The 21,767-nt window shown below is 51.9% G+C and overlaps 1 protein-coding gene across 1 annotated transcript in view; it reads right to left on the bottom strand.

Annotated features, from left to right (window-relative positions):
• LOC139684145 (uncharacterized) overlaps nucleotides 1–21,767 on the bottom strand; it is a 1,342,464-nt gene that overhangs the window by 289,960 nt on the left and 1,030,737 nt on the right. The window lies entirely within an intron of this gene.

A 21,767-nucleotide genomic window follows, 5' to 3' on the forward strand; every position in this document is an offset into this window, starting at 1 on the left:
TTGTCCTCCGTGCTCCCCGTGCTCAGCTCGGGGCCTGGGGCAGGAAGGAACAAGGACACTCAGGGCATTTGCCTCCGGCCCACAGGGAAGGCCAAGGACATCCCCCCAAACCCGGCCCCGGCAGGACGGCGTCGGCAGCGGGGTTGTCCTGCAGCCGGGGCCATGCTGGGCTGGAAGATGCAGCATAAGAGAGGGGCAAAGGGGCACTGACTTCCTCCTCACCTGCCTGGGGGGTCCGGGGCATCTTCCTCTTCCTCGTAGCCTCCTCCTCTATCTGGTCAAGCTTTGGCAAGGAAAAATCCTGGTTGTTTTGGGGAAAAAAGAAGGTGTGAGCACAATGGGTTGGGGGTTCTACCTGCCGGACCATCAAAGAACAGGTCTACCAGTCGAGCTGTATCCGCCAGGCTCAGCGAGAACAGGTCTACCCATCCACCCTAATAAAGGTGGGTCCCTCGGCATCCCAGACAGTGGCCAACCCTGAACCACAAACTGAAAAGACCAGAGGAAGAAAACTTCTGGGAAGGTTTTTTTCGGTTAATCTCCATATTTTGGAGTGAGTTTTGGATGAATCTTGATGTTTTGCAAGTTTGATGTTGATGAGGGTTTTTGGGCCTGAATCTCGGTAGTTTGGAGCTTATTATGGACACCAGATGCCTGGTGACCTCTGGAGATGGGGAGCAGAGACGGGTGATAGTGGAGCTGGGGGATAGTGGAGCTTCTCCTCTGACTCTCTGCTTGGGGTGGTGATTCCAAAGACCCCTCTCTCTCCAGGTTACTGAGGGTGCCCCTCTCTGGAACCCCTGTTTTGGGGTCCCAGGGGGTTCCCGAGCACCCACAGCACGGGGTCAGGGGCAAAAGTACCCCTGGGACTCTCAGCACTCCTGAGTGGGACCCTGAAGAGAGGGGAATCCCAGAAGCCCAAAGGGGTCAGATCACACAGTCAGACCCCTGAAATTCCCGGGATCTCCAGCAGCCTGGAAAAGGAAGAACCCCAGACAGGGGACCCCAAAACACAAGGCACCCCCAACAGCCTGGACAGGGGGGACCCCCAGAGCCCCAAAGTGGAGAGACCAGAGACAGCAAAATTCTGGGAGGGTTTTTGGGAGGTGAATCTTGGTGGTTGGAATTGCTTTCATCTTAATTTCATATTTTAGAGGGGGTTTTAGCCAAATTTTGATGGTTTGGGGCTTTAGGAGATTAGTGGCAGGCACCTCCATGTGGGGGAATGGGAGGATCCCAGGAGTTTCCACCATCCAGGATGCTCCTCAAGCAAAGCCCCTCTGGGGCTTGTTCCCCACACTGTGGTCACCCCTCACTCACTCACACCGTTCCCTTTTCCAAGAGCATCATCCCCAAATGGCCCCTTTCACCTTCTAGAAAAAAAAAACAATCAATAAATCCCATTTTCCTGCTTCTTAGGCCTGCCCATGTGTCTCACTCAGCTTCAGTTCTCCCTGTTCCAGTTGTCATTTTGAGATCCCAGTTTTGGAGACCTGACGTGGTTTGGAGGGTCTGGGAGGCTTTTGAGGGGCCCTGGGGTGGTTTTGCAGGGTCTGGGGAGAGTTTGGGGGTTCTGGTAGGGAGTTCAGGGGAATTCTGGGGTGGTTTGGGGATGTCTGGAAGTAGCCTGGGGGTCCTGGATTGGTTTGGAGAGACTGGGAGAGAATTTGGGTGGAGGGGGAGTGGGCTTGATGTGGTTTGGGGGTCCTGGCGTTGTTGGGGGGGTGGGGGGGTATCTGGGTAGGAGTCTGGGGGGAGGTTGAGGGAATTTAGGGATGGTTACGTGTCCTAAAAGGGGGTTTGGTGGGTCCTGCCATGGTTTGGGGGTCTGGGAGAGGGTTTAGGGCAGTCCTGGGGGTAGTTCAGGGAGTCCTGGGCAGTTTAGACTGTCTGGGAGAGTTTTGGGATTCTGGGAAGGGGATTTAAGGTAGTTTGGTGGTTCCTGGGTATTTCAGACGGTCTGGGAAAGGATTGGTGGTCTGGGAGGCGGTTTGGGGGGTCTCTGGAGTGTTTGAGGGGCCGAGAGTGTTTCAGAAGCTCGGGAGATTCCAGGTACGGGATTTGGGGCATCCTGGGGGGGTCCAGAGAGTTTTGGGGGTTCTGGGTGGGGTTTTGGGGCTCTCAGGGGTATTTTAAGGGAGGATTAAAGGTAGTTCGGTGGTTCCTGGGCATTTTAGACGGTCTGGGAAAGAATTGGTGGTCTGGGAGGGGGTTTGGGGTATCTCTGGGGTGTTTGGCGGGCCGAGGGCGTTTCAGAAGCTCGGGAGAGTCCAGGGGGGAATTTGGGGCATCCTGGGGGGGCGTCCAGAGAGTTTTGGGGGTCCCGGGTGGGGGTTTGGGGCTCTCAGAGGTATTTTCGGGGGGGATTTGGGGCGCTCTGCGGCGCATCCCGGGGTGGGGGGAGGGACTTACCCGGCTTCTTCACCTTCACGGCCAAAACGGCCCCGGGGGCGTCTCGGGCGTCTGTGAGGGGTTGGCGGGTCGGGAGGGACCCCCAAAACCCTTCCTGAGTCCTCCAAATGCCCCCGAAATAGTCCCAAATTTTTCCGAAATCACCCCAAACTCGCCGCCATTGCTCAACTCTCCCGGCAGCGCCCTCCGACTGCTCTGCCTCTGACTGGTTGTCTTCCGTGCCCGTCTCCGCTCCCAGCCAATCATCTTTCAGCAATGCAGCGCGCGGTGACGGCGCATGGACACCCGCGCCATTTTGAGCCTGTCCCATACTACAACTCCCGTCATACACCTCGGCCCGTTCTGGCCAATCACAGGTGGGACTACAACTCCCGTCTCCCCCACGCCCAATCGGGTCGGTCCCAGCTGGTTTGCGGCCCCCCAAGTGACCCCCGGACCCCAAACTGCCCCAGAAGTGCCCCTCGGACTCCCAAGTTCTAACCCAATACCCACTCTGGACCATCAAATTCCCTTCCTGGGCCCCTCAGTGCACCCCAAGTTTATCCAGGACTCACAAGTGTCCCCTGAACGACTCTTTGAACCCCCACATTCCATCCTTGGACCCCCAAGTTTCCCCAAGTAACTCCTCGGACCCCTCAAGTGCCCCCCCAGTGCTCATAAAATCTCCCCCAGACCCCCATGAGACCCCCAAGTGCCCCCCAACTGACCCTCAGACCCCAATTCTACCCCAAATCTCCCAAATCCCCCCAGCCCCCCCTTCTCATGGGGCCCTTTCCCAGGATTTGGGGCTCCAAAGGGGGCACTTGGGGAGTCGGGGGGATTTGGGGGCACTTGGGGGGCTGGTGAGTTGGGGAAGGGATTTGGGGCGGGATTTACAATTTGGAGGGGAATTAAGGGAATTTTGGGTGGAATTCAGGGAATTTTAAATGAATTTGGAAGAGGTTGGGTGGAATTAAAGGAATTTTGGGTGGAATTAAATAATCTTTGTGTGAAACTAAGGGGGGGTTTGCTGAATTTTAGGGATTTGCGATGAAATCCTGGGGATTCTAAGAACCATTCATGTATTTTTGAGTGGAGTTAAGAGATTTGGGGTAGATTTAGGGATATTTAGGGTAGAAATTAATAAAACTTAGATGGAATTAGGAAGTTTTGAGGTGGAAATAGGGAGATTTTGAGAATTATAAGACAAATTAATTTTGAGTGAAATAAATGGGATTGGAGAGATTTAAAATTAATTAAGGGAGTTCTGGGTGAAATTAATGGAGATCTTCAGTAAAATTAAGGGGATTTGGGTTGGAATTGAAAATTTGTGGTGAAATGATATCAATTTTATGTGAGGGAATTTCCAGTGGAATTCAGGAGATTTATGGTAAAATCTCAGGATTTTGATGCATTTATGGGGGTTTGAGGTGGAATTAAGGCACCTTTGAGTACAACCAGTGTGGTGTGAGGTGAAAGTCAGGGGAGGTTTCAGTGGAATTAAAGGAATTTTGAGAGGAGTTACAAGACTTTGAGGGGGATCTTGGGGTTTTGGGGGAAAACTGGGGGTACTTTGGTGAAATTGTGGGGAATCTAGAAGAGACTAAGGGACTTTTGAATGGAACTAAGGGATTTGGGAAGGAGCCAGGAGGCTTGATGGCACCATAGGAGATGATGAGACAGAGCAGGTGAGATTTTTTTGGGGTGTGAAGTCAATAAATCCCCTTTTCCCAATGAATTCCCAAAGTCTGTGTCCTGAAGGATGTTACTCCCCTTGCACTCACCCAAGTGCCCACAGGGAACCAGGAGGGTGTGGAGACTTCCAGCCAGGTTGTTCCCAATGTGGGTCACTGGGAATGTGGGTCACAAGGTTGTTCCCAATGTAAGTCCCAGGGAATGTGGGTCTCCAGGTTGTTCCCAATGTTCCAGGTTCAGGAGGATTCCCTGCACAAAAGGAAAGACACTAAAACACAGCTGAGGTAGCAAAGCAAATTTCTTGGTGAGCAAAGCCAATGGATCCTGTTCCTTGGCACACAAACAGCACATCCCCAGCCCTGCAATCTCCCTAAGCCAATGGATCCTGTTCCTTGGCACACAAACGGCACATCCCCAGCCCTGCAATCTGCCCAAGCCAATGGATCCTGTTCCTTGGCACACAAACAGCACATCCCCAGCCCTGCAATCTCCCCAAGCCAATGGATCCTGTTCCTTGGCACACAAACAGCACATCCCCAGCCCTGCAATCTCCCTAAGCCAATGGATCCTGTTCCTTGGCACACAAACAGCACATCCCCAGCCCTGCAATCTCCCCAGCCCACGGGGCAGGAGCAGCAGGTGCAGCGGCACTGGCGGCAGGGCAGGCAGGCAGTGCCCCTTCAGGCCGTGCCCTGCACCAAACCAGGCCCAGCTGGGCCTCCTCACCCCCAGCCCAGCCCACCCCTCCTGGCTCCTCTCTCTGCAGGGCAGCTTTGCCAGCTGCAGCACCAGCCCCTGAGTGCCCATTGCACCAGCCCAGGCTGCAGCAGCTCAAGGGGCTGACTCCGGGACAACAACGGCTCTGCCCGTCATTCTTCCTGGGGCACAGCCCAAGCTCTCAGCACTTCCAGCTCACACTGATGGCTCTTTCTCCAGGCCTCAGGTCTCCACAGGCAAACTCTGCACTGTTTTCTCACACCACATCGAGGAGCACAAGCACAGACCAAACATGACAGGCCCAGACACGACTCTGGTCCCTGACACAAAACCTGCTCAGAATAAAAAGCTTCCTCTGCTTCTGGGGATTGGGAGGATAAGGCTTAGCCACAGTCTGTTCTATTTGCATGTATTACAGTTTGTCACATGATTATGGAGCACAAACACAGCCTGGGCTGGAGAATGGATTGAGAGCAGCCCCAAAGAGGAGAAGGACTTGGGGCTGGTGATGGATGAGAAGCTCAGGCAGCCCTGCTTGGCTGGGCAGGGAAGCCACTGGCAAGAGCCCAGTGCTCCCTGAGCATCCCAGCACAGGCAGTGTCTCCTCTGGGCCAGCGAGGGGCTGGGAGAGGGGTCTGGGACAGGGTCAGAGCCCAGAGGGACCCCCCAGCAGAGATCAGATGGTGTAAATCCAGTGTGCTGGTTGGACCTGCTGGCAGCTGCCTGTCTCTCACTGAGAACTCACTGGGGTCTCCCTCATTCAATGTCCTTTCAGAATGGGATTTAGGGAACAGATCTGAAGCCTCCCTGCAGGGTTCCCTTTACTCCTTCAGCCCCTGATGCTGCAGGTGTGACAATGATGGGCTGAGCAGAATTTTCAGGCTCCCATGAAACCACAAGCAGATACATCTAAAATAGGCAGTGCACAAAGACATTTCTGGAACAGATCTGATAAAAACTTTCGCTGTATAAATTCCATTTCTCATTTTTCCACCTGAATGTTATCAGTAAAATTGCAATTTCCTATTTTGATCAGTGCCACCCACAGTGCATTTATAACAGTGAACTCAGTGTTTAGTCTCAGCTGTAGCCATCAGCAGACATTGCAATGTCCACAAGCCTCTGAGCCCTAAGGCAAGGAGAGTTAGGGCCATCCAGACCTCATTTGCAGCACTCAAACACAGCCCTGTTACTGGTGATCTTGAAATAGAATAAAATTCCAGAGGCCACCCCAGAAAATGCCTCTGTAGTGTCAAATAAAATTAAAATATCCACACTCTGCCCTGCAAGATGGACCTCTGGCCAACAGTTCCTGCCCACTCTTGTGCTGGTTGCTCCTGAGTCACCTTGCTGTCAGGTCCTAAACAGATCTTTTCAAGGGTTCCTTCTTTAGAAACTACACCCTGACACTTTTGTTTTCCCCAGAGATGTGTGAGAAAGGGCAGTGCTGGTGCCACTCAGGGCAGGGTTGAATACTGGGGTGACTTGGCAGCTCCCTCTGCACCATCTGTGCCACCTGCATTCCTTGGAGAAATATTTCTGCCCAAATGGAACACAACAGTGGCCTGTTCGACACGCTGCCCCCAGAGGGGGAACTCTGAACATTTGGAATAAAACAATGAGCCCTCCCAAGAACCAAGCAAGGCTTGGAGCTGTTTCCTAAATTCGTCATGTGTGGTGTCCCCAGTTGTGTCTCTGGGCAGCTCTGCAGGGGTTGCTTTGTGCAGGGCAGCCCTGGGGACCCTTTGTCCACGGGCAGGGCTGCACTCGGGGGGTCGGGGCTTTGGTTCTTTGGTGTCCAGGGGCCACTGGGAGTCCCTGAGCTGAGATGGGGATGGTGGGCAGGGCTGGCAGGGACAGTCTGTGGTGCCTGTGACACACAAGGGCAGTGTCCCCACGGGGCAGCTCTGTAAGGGCCAGGAGGTCTTGCTGCCCCAGCACAGCCTGTGCTGTGGGTGGGTGCACACACAGGCAGAGGCTGGTTTAGACCTAGTTGGGGCTGCCCTTCTTCCAACACAACCATGAGTGTCCCTCTGGTTTATATTTAAATTTAATTTGGAGCCCTGTAAAGTCCTCCACTCATCTCTCTGGCAATGGGAATCTTTCCATGAGCTCTGACTGTGCTCTTGGGTGTAGTATTGGCATCCAGGGCAATGGCCAATGTGCCTACACCTACTCTGACAAGGTCAGCAGCAACTGGTGATCCCAGAGGAAATTCTCCATCTGCAGCCACCCCCAGAGGAGCCCAGTGGGGTTTGGAAGGATCCAGGAATGAAGGATTCCACCTCAAACTTCCCTCTTTGCAAAGATCCACCACCAGCTGCCCTTAATCCCACCCAACCATGAGTCTATAATTTTAATTTGGAGCCCTGGAAAGTCCTCCTGGCCACAACACAGAGGGAATCCCTGGGTTTTTCCAACCACCATCAGTGTGGAGAGAGGGACCTGCAGCATCTCAACCCCAAACCCACATCAATCAGCCCCTGCTGGCAGCTCTGTCCTCCAATCCCTCAGGAACTGCCACTACCCAGGAGCTGCTCCTTGCTGGAAATAAAGGGGGAATCTCCTCCAGCCCCTGCCTGGACCTGGGCTCCAATGGATTTGGGGGAGTTTTACAATGTGCTCAGGGGGGTTTATAACTTTTGGATGCCTCACCTTGTCCCTGCAGCAGCCACACCACGATTCCCACCAGGACCAGTGTCCCAACCCCTCCAGCTCCCAACAGAGCCCAGAACCAGTGAAGACCTGCAATGGGACCATCCTGTGAGGGAGGGAGGAAGCAGCTTTGCTTCTTCTGTGCTCCCTGCTCTGCTTTTAATACTCTGCCTCAGCTGCAGGTCCCCCACATCCCTCTGCTCAGCGAGGAAACCTCCCAAGGCTCTCTGGGAGCCCAGAAAACCCACAAGGTTCCTCTTTGTTCACTTGTCCCAGCAAAGCTGCAGAGCCTCAGAGCTCAGTCCCTCCCTCTCCTGCCCTGAGCTGCACCCAGAGGTGTCCTGGGGATGGGGAGACCCCAAGTCAAGCCCTGGGGATGTTTGGAGTGATCCCAGAGGGGGCTGCAGGGCCCCCCAGCCCTGCTGAGCAGGTGAAGCCCTGCACGGTGTCCGTGGGCACTGGCTGTATTTTCCATCCTTCCCAAGGAAATGGGGTGAGAAGAACAAAACCTGCTGGTGCCAACACTGTGCCCCAGGCTGGAGGTGGGCAGCAAACCCTCTGGAGGGCAAAGCATTGGGTTGTGGCCACCAGCAGCTCAGGAAAAGGCAGAGAAGTTCCTTTTCCTGCCCAGGATTTCCTGCAGGGAAGGGATCCAGCCCCATCAGGGACATTGGCCCCTCCAAACCCGTCCCCCCAAGCAGAGCCCTCCTGGGATGGGGCAGAGGGGCCGAGGGACGTCAATCACCGGGGCCCCTCTGGGGCACAGCAGGGCTGGCACAGATGGTGGTCAGTGCCCTGTTCCTGCCCCCAGGACTTTGGGATCCGGGATAACGGGGGGTTTGGCCCCTCTGGAGCAGGAGCAGAGCCCGGCAGGGGGTTGAGCTCGTGTCCCTCCAGGCTCTGAGTCGCTCTCCATGTGTCACATGCAATATTTTATGATATTTTCATTGCATTATCTATTTACTTACTTGTATATTTGTATATTTTGTGTATGTATATTCATAATAATATATTATTTAAAACAGTAGATGAATTCTAATTTATTGTCTACAGTTCAAGTATTTTATTATTCATTTATTTATGCTCTTTTATTCTATATAATGATACCTAAAATAATAAAATAAGTAATATAAATAATACATTATTTAAATTAATATTTAAATTCTTCTTTTTATACTTTTATTTCATATTTTCTATAAATATATTTTTATTTATTTATTTTATATTTGTTTATATTTTTGTGTTTTATATATTTATATTTTTGTTTTCAATAATTTTTATTCACTTGTTAAGTAAATCTATATTTATTTTTCTTTCAAATTATTAAACCTTTTTTATACTTAAATTAATCATTATTCAATTGTTTTTGATCAATTATCATCCCCCTGTGCCCTGTGACCCCCATGTGCCACAGAACCGACCCCACTGTGCCCTGTGCCCCCAGCCCTTGCTCTGCAGAGCGTTGCCAGAGGAACAGGAAACCTTTGCACAGACCCCAAAAACTCAGGGAGAGGGATCAGGGCACAAAATGGGGCTGAAATGAAGCAAAGCTACTTTTTATCCCAACAGTCCTTGGACAGTCCCACCTGGGGGGTGCTGGGTGTGTTGTTCACCCGTCTCCACTCCTGCCCTGCCCTCACTCCAACCCACACTGGCTGCAGGTTCCTGCCTGGAACAGCCTTGAGCTTCTCCTGCCAACTGGAGGTGACCAGTTGTTCCAAAAATCTCTCTGGGGAGAGTTTGATGGGATGCAAAGCCACTGAGGAAATGGGAATCCCAAATCCATGGGGCACAAGTGTCCCTGTGCCCTGAACACCACCCCAAACTCTCCTCACCCCCCTGCCCACCTGAAAGCCCAGGACTTTGGGGTCCTTTTCAAGCATCCTCCTCCCTATTTCCCATTTGTGTCTCATTCTGCAGCACCACCAGCTGACAGTGCTGATCTTCACAGCTTCTCTTGCCATCAGCCCAGTTTCCCAATTCCTTGCAGAGCCAGGAGCTGAGGGAGCTCAGGGGGTGCAGCAGCCTGGGACACAGGGCTGGAGTGGAGCACCTGGAAGCTCCTGGAATGGGCTCAGTTTGCAGCCCTTGGCAGGGCTGGGAGTCGGTGGCCGTGGGACCCTCCAGCCCTGGGCTCCTCCCTCAGCCCCTTCCCTCCCCTCCCAGCTGGGTTGGCTCGCCTGAGGCTTCCTCGGACTGCTGTTGGCCATCAAGGAAAGGTTCTTGAGGGCAAAATTGTATTAATTCTGGAGGTTTTCCAGCCTTTCCCTGCTCTTTTCAAGCCCAGATCTCATTTTAGAGGCCACCAAACCCAACTTTCCCCATGAGTTTGGAAACCTCAACACAGGGATGGAGAAGCAAATGGACCCCAAAGGTAACAGACCCAAAAGTCTTCCGAGAGCCCGAAAGAAGAATTTTTCTGCCAAAATACACTCCCTGTGATATTTCTTGGCTGCAGAAGGTCCATCCCCAGGATGCCTCAGACTGGCACAAACTGTTTCCCTGGCCATGACAAGTCCTGAGAGCGACACTGACCTTGGACACCCTCTCACATCGTGACTGAGGTGAGTCTGGCCCCAAAAATGGCACCAGCCAGGCCTCTTATCTGTTTTCTAAAACCATATTTCTACATTCTGCAGACTCTCCTGTGCCTGGGGAAATGGGGCTGAGCACAGCCAGGGCAAGAGGCTCACTGGGAATGCAGAAACACCTGAGGGGTCAAACAGGAGGAAAACAGGTGGGAATTCCTTAAAATAATACAAAAAGCTTTTAATTGAGGTTCTTGATATGAGGTTGAGGCATGTGAGGGGCTGGAGCTCTGCAGTCACAGGCAGGTGAGCAGGAGACAGGTGCTATTGGGTGTTTCTTCCTCAAAATATGGCCTGGGAGGGACTTGAAATGGCTTTTGCTGTTGGGTTTGACCCAATCTTTGGCCTCTTTGATCCCCTGACAGGAGTTCTGACCTGGATCACAGGGATGGCCTCACTCCCACTGGGAAGGGATGAGTCTGGGGTTTGACTGAATTTCGCTTGCTCCTTTTTTTTTTTTTAATTTTCTTCTCCCTTCCCCCTCGTGTCATTTTCCACCCCCCAAACTCACATTTTCCCCACATTTGAGACACTTGGACCATTCCATGAAACAACCACCAATTCCCAGCCCTGTCCTCTCTCTTTTTTCTTTGTGTTTTTGGGTGTTAAGCCCAGTTTGGGGCTGGCCCCAGAACCCTCCAGCAGTACCTGTTTATAGAGATACAATGAGGTTTTTTCTCATGTATCCAAAACCTGAGGAGAAAAAATGGGAAAAAAAGTAAGGAAATTGTCCCAGTTCCTTTCAGCTGCAGGAAACAGGATAAAAGAGGATAAGCCCAAAACCATGGGGACCCCACAGGGGAGCAGGATAAGGACTCCAACCCCACTCCCTGAGGATTGTAAATCCTTCAGTGCTTGGAAACAGGAAAACATGCCAATAACCTGGGCTAGTGGAAGGTGTCCCTGCCCACAGCAGGGCTGGGAAAGGGATGAGCTTTAAGGGCCCTTCCAACCCAAACAATCCTGTGATTCTGTGAACTGAGCTTGAGGAATTAGTTAAGAACTCAACTCCTCCTCTGGACTTGGATCCAGTTCAAACCCCCTGCCAGTTTAGGGCTGGGTTTAGGGCTGCTTATAGGGCTGCTTTTAGGCTGGATTTAGAGCTAATTTAGAGCTGGTGTTGGGCTGTTTTAGGCCTGGTTTTCAGTCTGGCTTTAAGGCTGGGTTAAGAGCTGATTTAGGGCTGCTTTAGGGCTCACTTATTTCTGGTTTAGTGTTGGTTGAGGGCTGGTTTAAGGGCTGGTTTAGGGCTGGTTTTAGTACATGTTAAGGGCTGGTTTAGGGCTGGGTTTAAGTGTAGCAAATTATTTTTCAAGTGCTCTCAGCACTCAAAAAGTCAATTTGACACATGAATTTATCAGAATTATTATATTCTTTATTATAGTATTTTACATTATAATTATATCTTATTACAGCTGCTACAGTCCCTCACCCCAGTTGAAAGGACTGAAAAGTGTGGCATTAAAATCTATCCCTCCACATTTTGGAATGGTGTCTCATACCTGTAATGTGCCAATGGAAAAGGATAATTGAGGGATTGAGTTCCACAGTTTTACTTCTGTGTGACAGGAAGAAAACTCAAAAATATGTGTGTTCTGTCCCAGGTTGTTCCAACCATGAGAAGGTCCAGGGTGTAAATATTAATTAGGATTAATTAATTCTGAAGCTGCACACCCAGTCACACTCTCCTTACAAGCAGGAGAAAGAAACCTCAGTGGGTAAAAGCTGATGCATGAACTGTAATTTTAGACTTGGAGTCTGAAAAGTTCTTTCTATCCCAGAAAATGTGACCAGCTGAGGGTGTGGATATCACTGGCTGCTCCGAGTTATTCCCCCAGTCCCAAATCAATATTGAAAAGAATTAAATTTAAAAAGTTCTGTTACAATCCAGGTCCCGACAAAACTTCCCCATGCAAAGCTTTTTGATTCTAAAAGCTGATAGAAAATGGGAGATTTATGTTGCATTATTGGCAAGTCCATGTGTTGGTTTCCTGGGCAAACCTGGGACTTTCTGCTCCTCTGGTGCTGCTCTGCCCTCAGCCCTGGGCTTGGTGACCAAAGCAGTGAAGTACCAAGGGAGATCAAACTGGTGAGCTGAGGGACTCCAGGTTTTGCTGGGACTTGTCCCAAAGATCTCAAGGAGAGTTAAGGAATATTCATTTCCCAGATAAATTTGGGGCACCACATTTTTTGTTAAATATTGGTGTCAATGTTTTCAAGACCTGTATAAATACCAAAGTATTTTTAAATGGCTCTCTGCAGTCAAAAAATCAATTTTATAAATTATTATTTCTGTATTTTTATGTGATTTATTATAGTACTTTACAATATTTATATAAATATATATTACTATAACTTGCACATCAGCATTCAGACTAATACAACACCCAGAAAAAACCTTTTTGCATTTAGAAAAAAATACTATATCTTTTTTGCATTTTTTTCTCTTCCCGAAGTACTTTTTCTTCAGTCTATTCAGTCACTAATTTTTTTTCCCCACTAGACTCTTAAAGTATTTTATTTGGAAGGACTTATTTTCTTTTATCCACTGTTTTTGTCACCCCCACATGTTTAATGACATTATTTTCCTTATTTGCTAATTCTTTTCAGATGTAAGTAAAGCTCAGTGCAATTTTCAGTCAGTTCAAGGCTGCCTAAACCATATAATGAGAGCTATTCTGAGGGAATTGCCTTTAAAATTGTGTATTTTTGCTGGAAAATTAGTTCATTGTTAATTACTTTCTAATTCCTTGACCAGTTGTTCCAGGGAGGGTTCATGTCGATTCCAGGGTTAAACCAGACACCGTTTAAAATTCAAGTTACAAACCTGTCTCAGTGTACACAAGATGTGTCTCCTTCAAGGCCGAAGTCTAAGTTATAAGTTGTTGTTTTCCATAACTTGGCAGGTGGCAAGGCCAGACACGGACCAAAAATAATGGCATCTCATCACACCTGAATACACAGGGGTCCCCCTGTGCAGGCTCCCCTTTCTCCAGGCCCCTATTTCAGGGTCCTGGGGGTCCTGGGGCTTCCCCTTTTTCCACACTGCCCCCTCTCCAGGCTGCCGGGGGACCCTCACCTCAGCTATCGCCCCTCTCTGCTCCCCATCCCTACAAGTCACCAGGCATCTGGTGTCCATAAAAAGCTGCAAAACACTGAGATGCAGGTAAAAAAAAACCTCACAAATATCAAAACTGCAAAGCATCAAGATTCAGCCAAAACCCACTTACAAATATGTAGATTAAGCCAAAAAATCCGTCCCAGAAGTTCCACTCCTCTGGTCTTTTCAATTTGGGGTTCGGGGTTCCACCCTGTCTGAGCTGCCGGGGAACCCACGTGTATGAGAACGGGCGGGAAATGTGTCCCTGAGCCCGGCGGGTAGACCTGTTCTTTCTTTAGCCCCGCGGGTAGACCTGTTCTCCCTCAGCACGGCGCCAGCCAGTTCTCCCAAACCTGCTGCGTTCGCCCTGCTGGGCGCGCCCTGCGAAAGTGGGTGGGGCGGGGCCGAGCCTGGAACACCCCCGGGACAAGAGGAGGGGACAGCCATGCTCCTCCTTTTCCTCTTCCTTTTCCAGGGTTCCATCTGCACCCGAAGTCGTCTCGGGTGAGCGGGAGAACAGGGTGGGAAAGAGAAGGGGCCCCCAAACTCCACAGTGCCCCCGCTGCCCCACCAAGGGCCATAAGGGCTGTGCCATGGAACACGAGAGCCGGGATGGGCCCGGACAAAGCCCCCAAGGGCACCAGGATGTGCCGCTCCTTGGAGCCCGCGCTGGGGCTGCCGTGGGGCGGGGCCGGAGCTGCACACAGGGACGGCAAAGGGCCCCGACAAAGTGCTGCGGGACCCCCGAGCCGAGCCCCGAATAGCCTGGGGGGCCTCTGGGGGTTTGGTTTGTGTTTGAGGGGATGGTTAAGAGACCCAAAAGCTGAGCTGGGAATGCCCCTTGGGGGATATTGGGGATCCCTGGGAGGTGTTTTTGAGTGTCCCAGTGTCGGGTTCTGGCAGAGCTCCTCGGTGCGTGGGGGGATGTGGGAACCCCCTTGGGGGGGTTGGTGTGCCTGGGTCAGGCCCTTCATTGACAGGTGTGGGAGGGGGCCTGCCAGAACATGTGGGACTCGCAGCAGCCCGGACAGGGGAGCCCCCCCAAACCCCAAAGTGGAGAGACCCAGAGAGGTGGATCTCCTGAAAGGGATTTTTTTGGCTGAGTCTTGGTGCTTTGGGCTGAATCTTGTGGGTGCAGTGGGGACACAGTGCTGGGGAAGGGAATTTCAGGTGGAAGCAGGGCCAAGGAAAGGGGTGTAGGGGGTTGGGGGAGTGGGATGGGGAGTCCAGGGGTCCCCAATGTTGAAGAAAGGGGGTCTTGAGGTAGGGACACCCAGAATAGCTGGGAAAAGGGTTAAAATTGTCCCTTAGTGTTCTAAATAGGGCAGGGTGTGTGGTCTGGAAATGCAAGGGTGGGGGTCCCAGAGTTAAGAAAAAGAGGGTTGTGAGGGCTGGAGTAGGTGGGATGGCCAGGAAAGGAGATACAGGAGGGTATTGGCGCAGGATAAGGGGGTGCAGGGGCATCCCAGTGCCTGGAAATGAGGGATCAGGAAGGTCCCAAGGTCAAGAAAAAGCAAGACTAGAGGTGGGGAGACGTGGTGGGTTCTGCAGGTTGTGTTTGTGACCAGAAAAGTGAAGTCCAGGGGGTGGCAGGGTACAGGAATAGGGAGTGTGGAGTTTGGGAGAGACAGGATGGTGTTACGATCTGCTTAAATATTGCAGACATAGCTTGGGTTCAAAATGTTTTTCCAAACAATATTAAAACTCAATCTATATTACCTCTTAATGAAAAAAATGGCATTTATTATTAATTAAAAATTTTATAAAATGCAGAGAGACAGGGAAATAAGAACAGTTAGAAAAACTCTAAGAGTACTTTTTAGAAGCAAAGGAAAAAGTTTACCACCAAGCCCAAGTTTTTCTGCCAAGTTTGTTTGTGTGTGTGTGTGTGAGAGAAGCGATGTTGTCTCTGTTCCTGCAGGCAGAGGTGTGGAATGCAGCTCTTGCAGTGCAGATGTGATGCTCAGTCTGTGCTGCTCTCCCTTGTGCAGCAGGGCTGCTCCTCGCTCTCTGCAGAGCTCTCAGGCTCCGCGGAGCTGTCGCTCACGGGCAGCAGCGGCGCAGCCACCCCAGGCTGAACAGGGCCAAGGCTGGGTTAGCAGGAGCAGAACTGACGCAGGGAGCAAGGCAGAGCTCAGCTTTCTCCTCAGTCTGCAGGGGCAGGCAGGCAAGCAGCGTGGGTGGGGAAGAAGGAGGGTAAGAAGGTGAGATGGGTGAGGCAGGGAGGAGGTGGGAGAGGTTCTTGGCTGTGGTTCTCTCTCTCCATTCTCCACACACCCTACGCACCGAAATTCCAAGGTGTTCTTTGGGAGCTTTTATAGAGCCCAAGAAACCTTAGACACTGTTTTTTACAGGTAGCTTGCAAATTTCTTAAAAGCAGGATATAGTTTTAGCTAAGTCATTACAACAAGAGGATGCTTGTGTGAGTTCTCAGCAGGCAAGAAGTTTGGCTGAACTTGCTGCCATGACTTGCAGGAAGCTTGGGGAAAGGCTTTGGCAGGGTGTTTGTTTGTAAGAGAATTCTGTCTGTGTGTCGAAGTCCTGACAGAAAATTCTTGGATAGGCTGTTTATGACAGGGGAACCATGGGGGAATAATATTTATTACATTTCTCAGTTATTGGTGTGTAACAGATGGGTGGGAAAGGGGGGTCAGGGGGTCCTTGGAGTCAAAGAAGGGGAATGTGGGGGTGAGGTTACCTGGGATGTCTGGGAAAGGGGGCCTGAGGGTCCCTGGTGTCAAAGAAAAGGGGGATTCAGGCGCTGGGAGAGGCAAGATGGGCAAGAAAAGGGGGGCAGAAGGATCCTGGAATCAGAGAAAGGAGTGTCCGAGGTTGGAGAACAGGGAATAGCCACGCAGGGGGGTCCCAGAGCCCAGGAAAAGGAGGTGTAGAGGGATCCTAGTAATAATAGGGAAGAGAAGGAGAAAACAATGGGATGGGGCTCCAAAGTGCTGATTTCCAGTGGCAGAAATGTTGAGAGAGAGCGGGGAAGTGTCCCCAGGGAAAGTGATTCCAGAACAGATCTGCTGCTCAGGGCCAGAGCAGGGACTGGGAACAAGAATTTTGGGAATTCAAGGCAGTGGGTGGGGGTTTTCCCTCCCCATGCTGTCCATCCTGTGCTTACCAAGGCCCAATCACCTCCAGTATGAGCCCAGCTGTTCCAACTATATCTCAGTTGCCCAGAACAGAATCCGAGTTGGCCCAATATGACCCTAGTCTCTCCCACCATGGTCCCTGTGTCGCCCAGTTGCCCCCAGTATAGACCCAATCACTTGACTTGCTCCCAGTTGCCCCGTATGTGGTTTCAGTTTTCTGCTAGCATAGTCCCAGTAACTCCCACGGTGGTCCCAGTCACCCCAGTATCGTTCCAGTGACTTCCAGTCTCTGCCAGTATTGTGTCAGGATGATCCCAGTTGCCCCCAGTCTGTGCCAGGAGGAGCCCAAAGCTCCTGGATCACGTGGAGGACCCACCCAGAGGAGGGTCCCTCCAAGTTCTGTGGCTGCAGGAAGAGCCTTGAGGAGCCGAGGGCTGCGCAGAGCCACCCCAGGCAGTAGAATGTGGTCCCACAAGGCCTCCTGCTGCCCCTCGTGTCCTCCAGCTTGGGCCCAGCTCCTCCTAGTGTTATCCCAGTTGCCTTCAACATGGTCCCTCTTGCTTCCAGTATCAGCCCAGTCTCATGCCATTGGCTCCAAGTGTGCTCCCATATATTTTCCAGTCATTGCCGGTATGATCCGAGTCACTCCCAGACAGTCTCATTATGGTCCCAGTATGACTCCAGTGCTCCCAATATTACCCCAGTTCCCCCCACATGCTTCCAGTTGCTCCCTTTTACCCCTACCGTGGTTCCACTCACTCCCAGTATATCCCAGTGGAGGGGTGGCTTTATATGTCAGAGAGTCTCTTGACTCTGTTGAACTTGAGGTCAGCAATGAGAAGGTTGAGTGTCTGTGGGCCAGAATCCGGGGGAAGGCCAACAGGGCTGAAATCCTTGTGGGTGTCTCTTACAGGCCACCCAACCAGGATGATGAAGGGGATGAATTATTCTCCAAGCTGCTAGCAGATGTCTCAAAATCTCCAGGCCTTGTTCTTGTGGGTGACTTGAACCTGCCAGATATCTGCTGGGAGCTCAACACAGCAGAGAAGAGGCAGTCTGGGAGATTCCTGGAGTGTATAGAGGATAATTTCCTGCTTCAGCTGGTAAATGAGCCTACCAGGGGTGGGGCCCCTCTACACCTGCTGTTTGTAGAGAGGGGCTGGTGGGAGATGTAGTGGTCAGAGGCTGTCTGGGCACAGTGACCATGAAGTAACAGAGTTTTCAGTGCTCAGGGATATGAGGAGGGCCATCAATAAAACCTCTCTGCTGGACATCCAGAGGGCAGATTTCAGCCTGGTCAGAAGACTGGACCAGAGCATACCCTGGGAAACAACCCTCAAAAACAAGGGGGTACAGGAGGGATGGATGTGGTTCAAGAAGGAAGTCTTGAGTGCACAGGAACAGCCTGTCCCAGTGTGCCGAAACGGAAGCCCATGGGGAAGACATCCAGTTTGGTTGTACAGGGAGATTCTGAAGGAAATCAGTGATAAAAAGGGAGCTGACTGAGTGTGGAAAGAAAGGGCTGGCTATTTAGGAAGGGTTTAGGAACATAGTTAGGTCCTGTAGGAAGAAAATGAGAGACAAAAGTGCAATTTGAAGTCAGTTTGGCTACTTCTGTTAGGGCTGACAAAAAGTGCTTCTATAAATATGTTAATAGGAAAAGGAGGGACAAGAAAAACCTCCATTCTTTGTTGGACTTGGGGGAGAACTTTGTTACCAGAGATGAGGGGAAGGCTGAGTACTTAACACCTACTTTGCCTCAGTTTTCACCAGTAAGACAGGTGGCCCTGAGGACAACTGGCCTCCTGAGCTGGTAGAAAAGAGACAGGGAGCTGAATAGTCCCGCTGTGTTCCAGGAGGAAATAGTGACTTAGTGAGGCACCTGAATCCTCACAAGTCTGTGGGACCAGATGGGATCCATCCTGAGGTGATGAGGGAGCTGCTGCATGAGCTTGCCAAGCCACTCTCCATCATCTCCCAACAGTCCTGACTCTCTGGGGAGGTTCCAGAGGATTGGAAGTTGGACATTATCACCCCAATCCACAGAAAGGGCTGCAAGGGTGACCCTGGCAACTCCAGGCCTGTCAGCCTGACCTCGGTGTTTGGCAGGGTTATGGAGCAGATCATCCTGAGTGCAATCACACAGCACCTTCAGGATGGGCAGGGGCTCAGAGCCAGCCAGCATGGGTTTAGGAGGGGCAGGTCCTGTCTGACCAACCTGATCTCTTTTTATGATCAGGTGACCCACCTGGTGGATGAGGGGAAGGCTGTGGGTGTGTCTATCTGGACTTCAGCAAGGCCTTTGACACTGTCTCCCATAATATACTCCTGGAAAAGCTGGTAGCCCATGGCTTGGACAGGTGTACCCTCTGCTGGGTCAGGAGCTGGCTGGAGGGCCGGGCCCAGAGAGTGCTGGTGAACGGGGCTGTGTCCAGCTGGTGGCCGGTCACCAGTGGTGTCCCCCAGGGGTCTGTGTTGGGTCCAGTCCTGTTTAACATCTTTATTGATGATTTAGATGAGGGGATTGAGTCCATCATCAGCAAATTTGCTGATGGCACCAAGTTGGGAGGGAGTGTCGAGCTGCTGGAAGGCAGGAGGGCTCTGCAGAGGGACCTGGATGGACTTGAGGGATGGGCTGATTCCAATGGGATGAAGTTCAACAAGTCCAAGTGCAGGTCCTGCCCTTTGGCCACCCCAAACCCTGCAGCGCTCCAGGCTGGGCACAGAGTGGCTGGAGAGCAGCCAGGCAGGAAGGGACCTGGGGAGACTGAGGGACAGGAAGCTCAACATGAGCCAACATTGTGGCCAAGTGGCCAAGAAGGCCAATGGGATCCTGGCCTGGGTCAAAACAAGCATGACCAGCAGGCCCAGGGCAGTAACCCTTCCCCTGGACTCTACCCTGGTGTGACCACACCTTGAGTGTTGTATCTGGGCTCCTCAGTTCAGGAAAGAGATTGAGAGGCTGGAGCAGGGCCAGAGAAGAGCAACGAGGCTGGAGAAGGGACTGGAGCAGAAGTCCTGTGGGGAGAGGCTGAAGGAGCTGGGGGTGTTCATTTTAGAGAAGAGGAGGCTCAGAGGTGACCTCATCACTGTCTACAACTACCTGAATGGAGATTATAGACAGGTGGGGATTGGTCTCTTTTCCCAGGCACTCAGCAATAGGACAAGAGGGCAGGGGCTTAAGCTCTGCCAGGGGAAGTTTAGGTTGGATATCAGCAAGAAGTTCTTCACAAAGAGAGTGCTCAGGCATTGGAATGGCCTGCCCAGGGAGGGGGTGGATTCTTCAACACTGGAGGTATTTAAGGTGAGACTGGACGTGGCACTGAGTGTCATGATCTGGTGATCAAAGTGGGGTTGGATTAAGGGTTGGACTTGATGATCTGGGAGGTCTCTTCCAACCCAACTGATTCTGTGATTCTATGAGAACAGAGCAGGGATGGTGGCAAGGCCCTGTCTTGGCAGAGGCAGAGCACAGGCCCAAGGGGAAGAGCAAAAGAGACAGAAGCTCCACCTCCCTCTCTTTTATACTTCTTGATGCTTCCTGATGATGTCAGATGATATGAAATACCTCTTTGGTTGCTCAAGTCAGGTGATGTTTGTCTCTTCTAATCTGTGTCACATCCTCTGGGCCTGATGAATTCAGGCCTGGCTGAAGCTAAAGCTAAAACTACCACATCCCATTACATTCTATTCTCAAGCTCCATTTCTATGATGGTTCGGGATAGATTTTACACACTGAGAAATGACTTAACAAAATTCCAGGGATCTTGCTTTCAACTGGCCACATCCTGGGACTGAGAGGATCTCCTCAAATGATATTTTGGGGGTCACTGGAGTCCTCAGGGTGATGGAACCCATGTAGGATCTGCAGCTTTGTCCCAGCTGGGTCATCAATAATTGTCACCAAAAGTCATCAGGAAGAAATGAGACCCTCCAACCCCCTCCGTAGAGTGTCTGTGACTCAGACACTCCTTTATTCTGGGCAGAGACAGGGAGAGAATCTCTCCAGCTCCATATAGCCCTTCCAAAGCTTTTCACATATTTTTACATTTTAGCAAACAGAGAAATTAACCTTCATTTCTTCTAAGCTGTAAAATTCTCTTCATTAATTCTTATTCTATCCTTTATTGGCTGTTCTGGTCAATGTTCTTTGGTGCATTTTTCATTCTGCTTTAGGCAAAGTCTCCAACTCTCAGGCTGAAATGTCTTTGTTTATCTCCTCTGTATATTCTGGTTGCTCCAACATGCCGTTGAGGGACCATAAATTTAAGATCCCAGATGTCCAATCTTCATCTACCTCAGGTTTTTCCTGCAGCTCATCAGAGCCAGTCCAGGGAAACTCAAAGCTTTGGGTCTTGAAAGACAAACTGATGAGAGTCTGTGAGAAGTAACAAAGCCAAAGATTGCCACTAATTAAAAATGTAGAAAAATTGAATAATTTGCAGCACTGGGAGTAACTGGGAAGTGGCTTCTTGGGGCTGGGCTGGGCTGGTGAAGGAACCAAAGGCAAACTGGGAGAACATCTGTGGAGTCTGAGGAGGTTGGAAAGGCACATTGAGGGTGCTTGGGGTCTCATGGTAGAGCTGGGGGCAATTGGGAGGAGGTTTAAGGGGTCCTGAGTGGGCTGGGAGGGGAGTTGGTGGTTCCTGGAGGGGCTGAGAGGGACTTTGAGGGGTCCTGAAGAGCTGGGTTGGGAGTGGAAGGAGGTTCCAGGTGATCCTGGGTGTGCTGGTGTGACTGGGAGGAGGTTTGGGGGAGGTCCCGGGTAGAGCTGTGGGAGGTTTTAGGGGGGTCCTTCCCCGCCGGCCCTGCCAGGACCTGCCGCCGGACGCCCCCCAAGACACTGCCGGGGGTCGGGGCTCCATGTCGGGGGTTTGTCCTCCTGGGCTGGAGCTTCTCCCTGTGTCACAAGGGCAGGGGGTCACCGGGAGTCGCGTGTCACCCCCTCCCCTGCTGTCCCTCTGCCTCCACCCAGCTGCTCCCAGTGTTCCCAGTAAAGCTTGCCAGTTCACCCCATTCCCGGTCCCGGGGGTGTCTGGGGGGGGGAATCAGCCAGAGAAGGCCCAGAATCATTTTCCAGCCAATCAGAGCGCGCGGCGCTGATGACTCGCAGTTGCCAGGCAGACCCCAGAGCCCCTCGGGATCGCAATTTGGGGCGGGGGGAGGTGGGGGCGCCCAGGCCGGGCCCCCCCGCGGTGTCCCGGCCGTGGCGGCTGCGGCGGGGGCCGAGTGAGGGCGGGAGCGGCCAAGAGCCCAGCGCTGCCCCATCCCGAGCTGCCCCAGCTCCATCCCTGCTCCTCCCGCGGGGGGCGGTGGGGCTGGGGGCAAAGGGGGTCCGGGGTGGGACGCTGGGCCTGGGGGGAGGAGGAGAAGGGCTGGAGGGGGCGGGACTGTGGGGGCGGAGAAGCGGCAGGAGAGGAGGGACAGAGCAGGGGGAGGAGCCAGGACAGGGGACACAGAGAACAAAGCAGCACGTGGTGGGCGTTCGGTCGGAAGGTCGGTGTGGGGCGGGGGGGAGAGAGCAGT

Source organism: Pithys albifrons, chromosome 32 (genome assembly GCF_047495875.1).
Source record: "Pithys albifrons albifrons isolate INPA30051 chromosome 32, PitAlb_v1, whole genome shotgun sequence".
NCBI classification, from domain to species: Eukaryota; Metazoa; Chordata; class Aves; order Passeriformes; family Thamnophilidae; genus Pithys; species Pithys albifrons.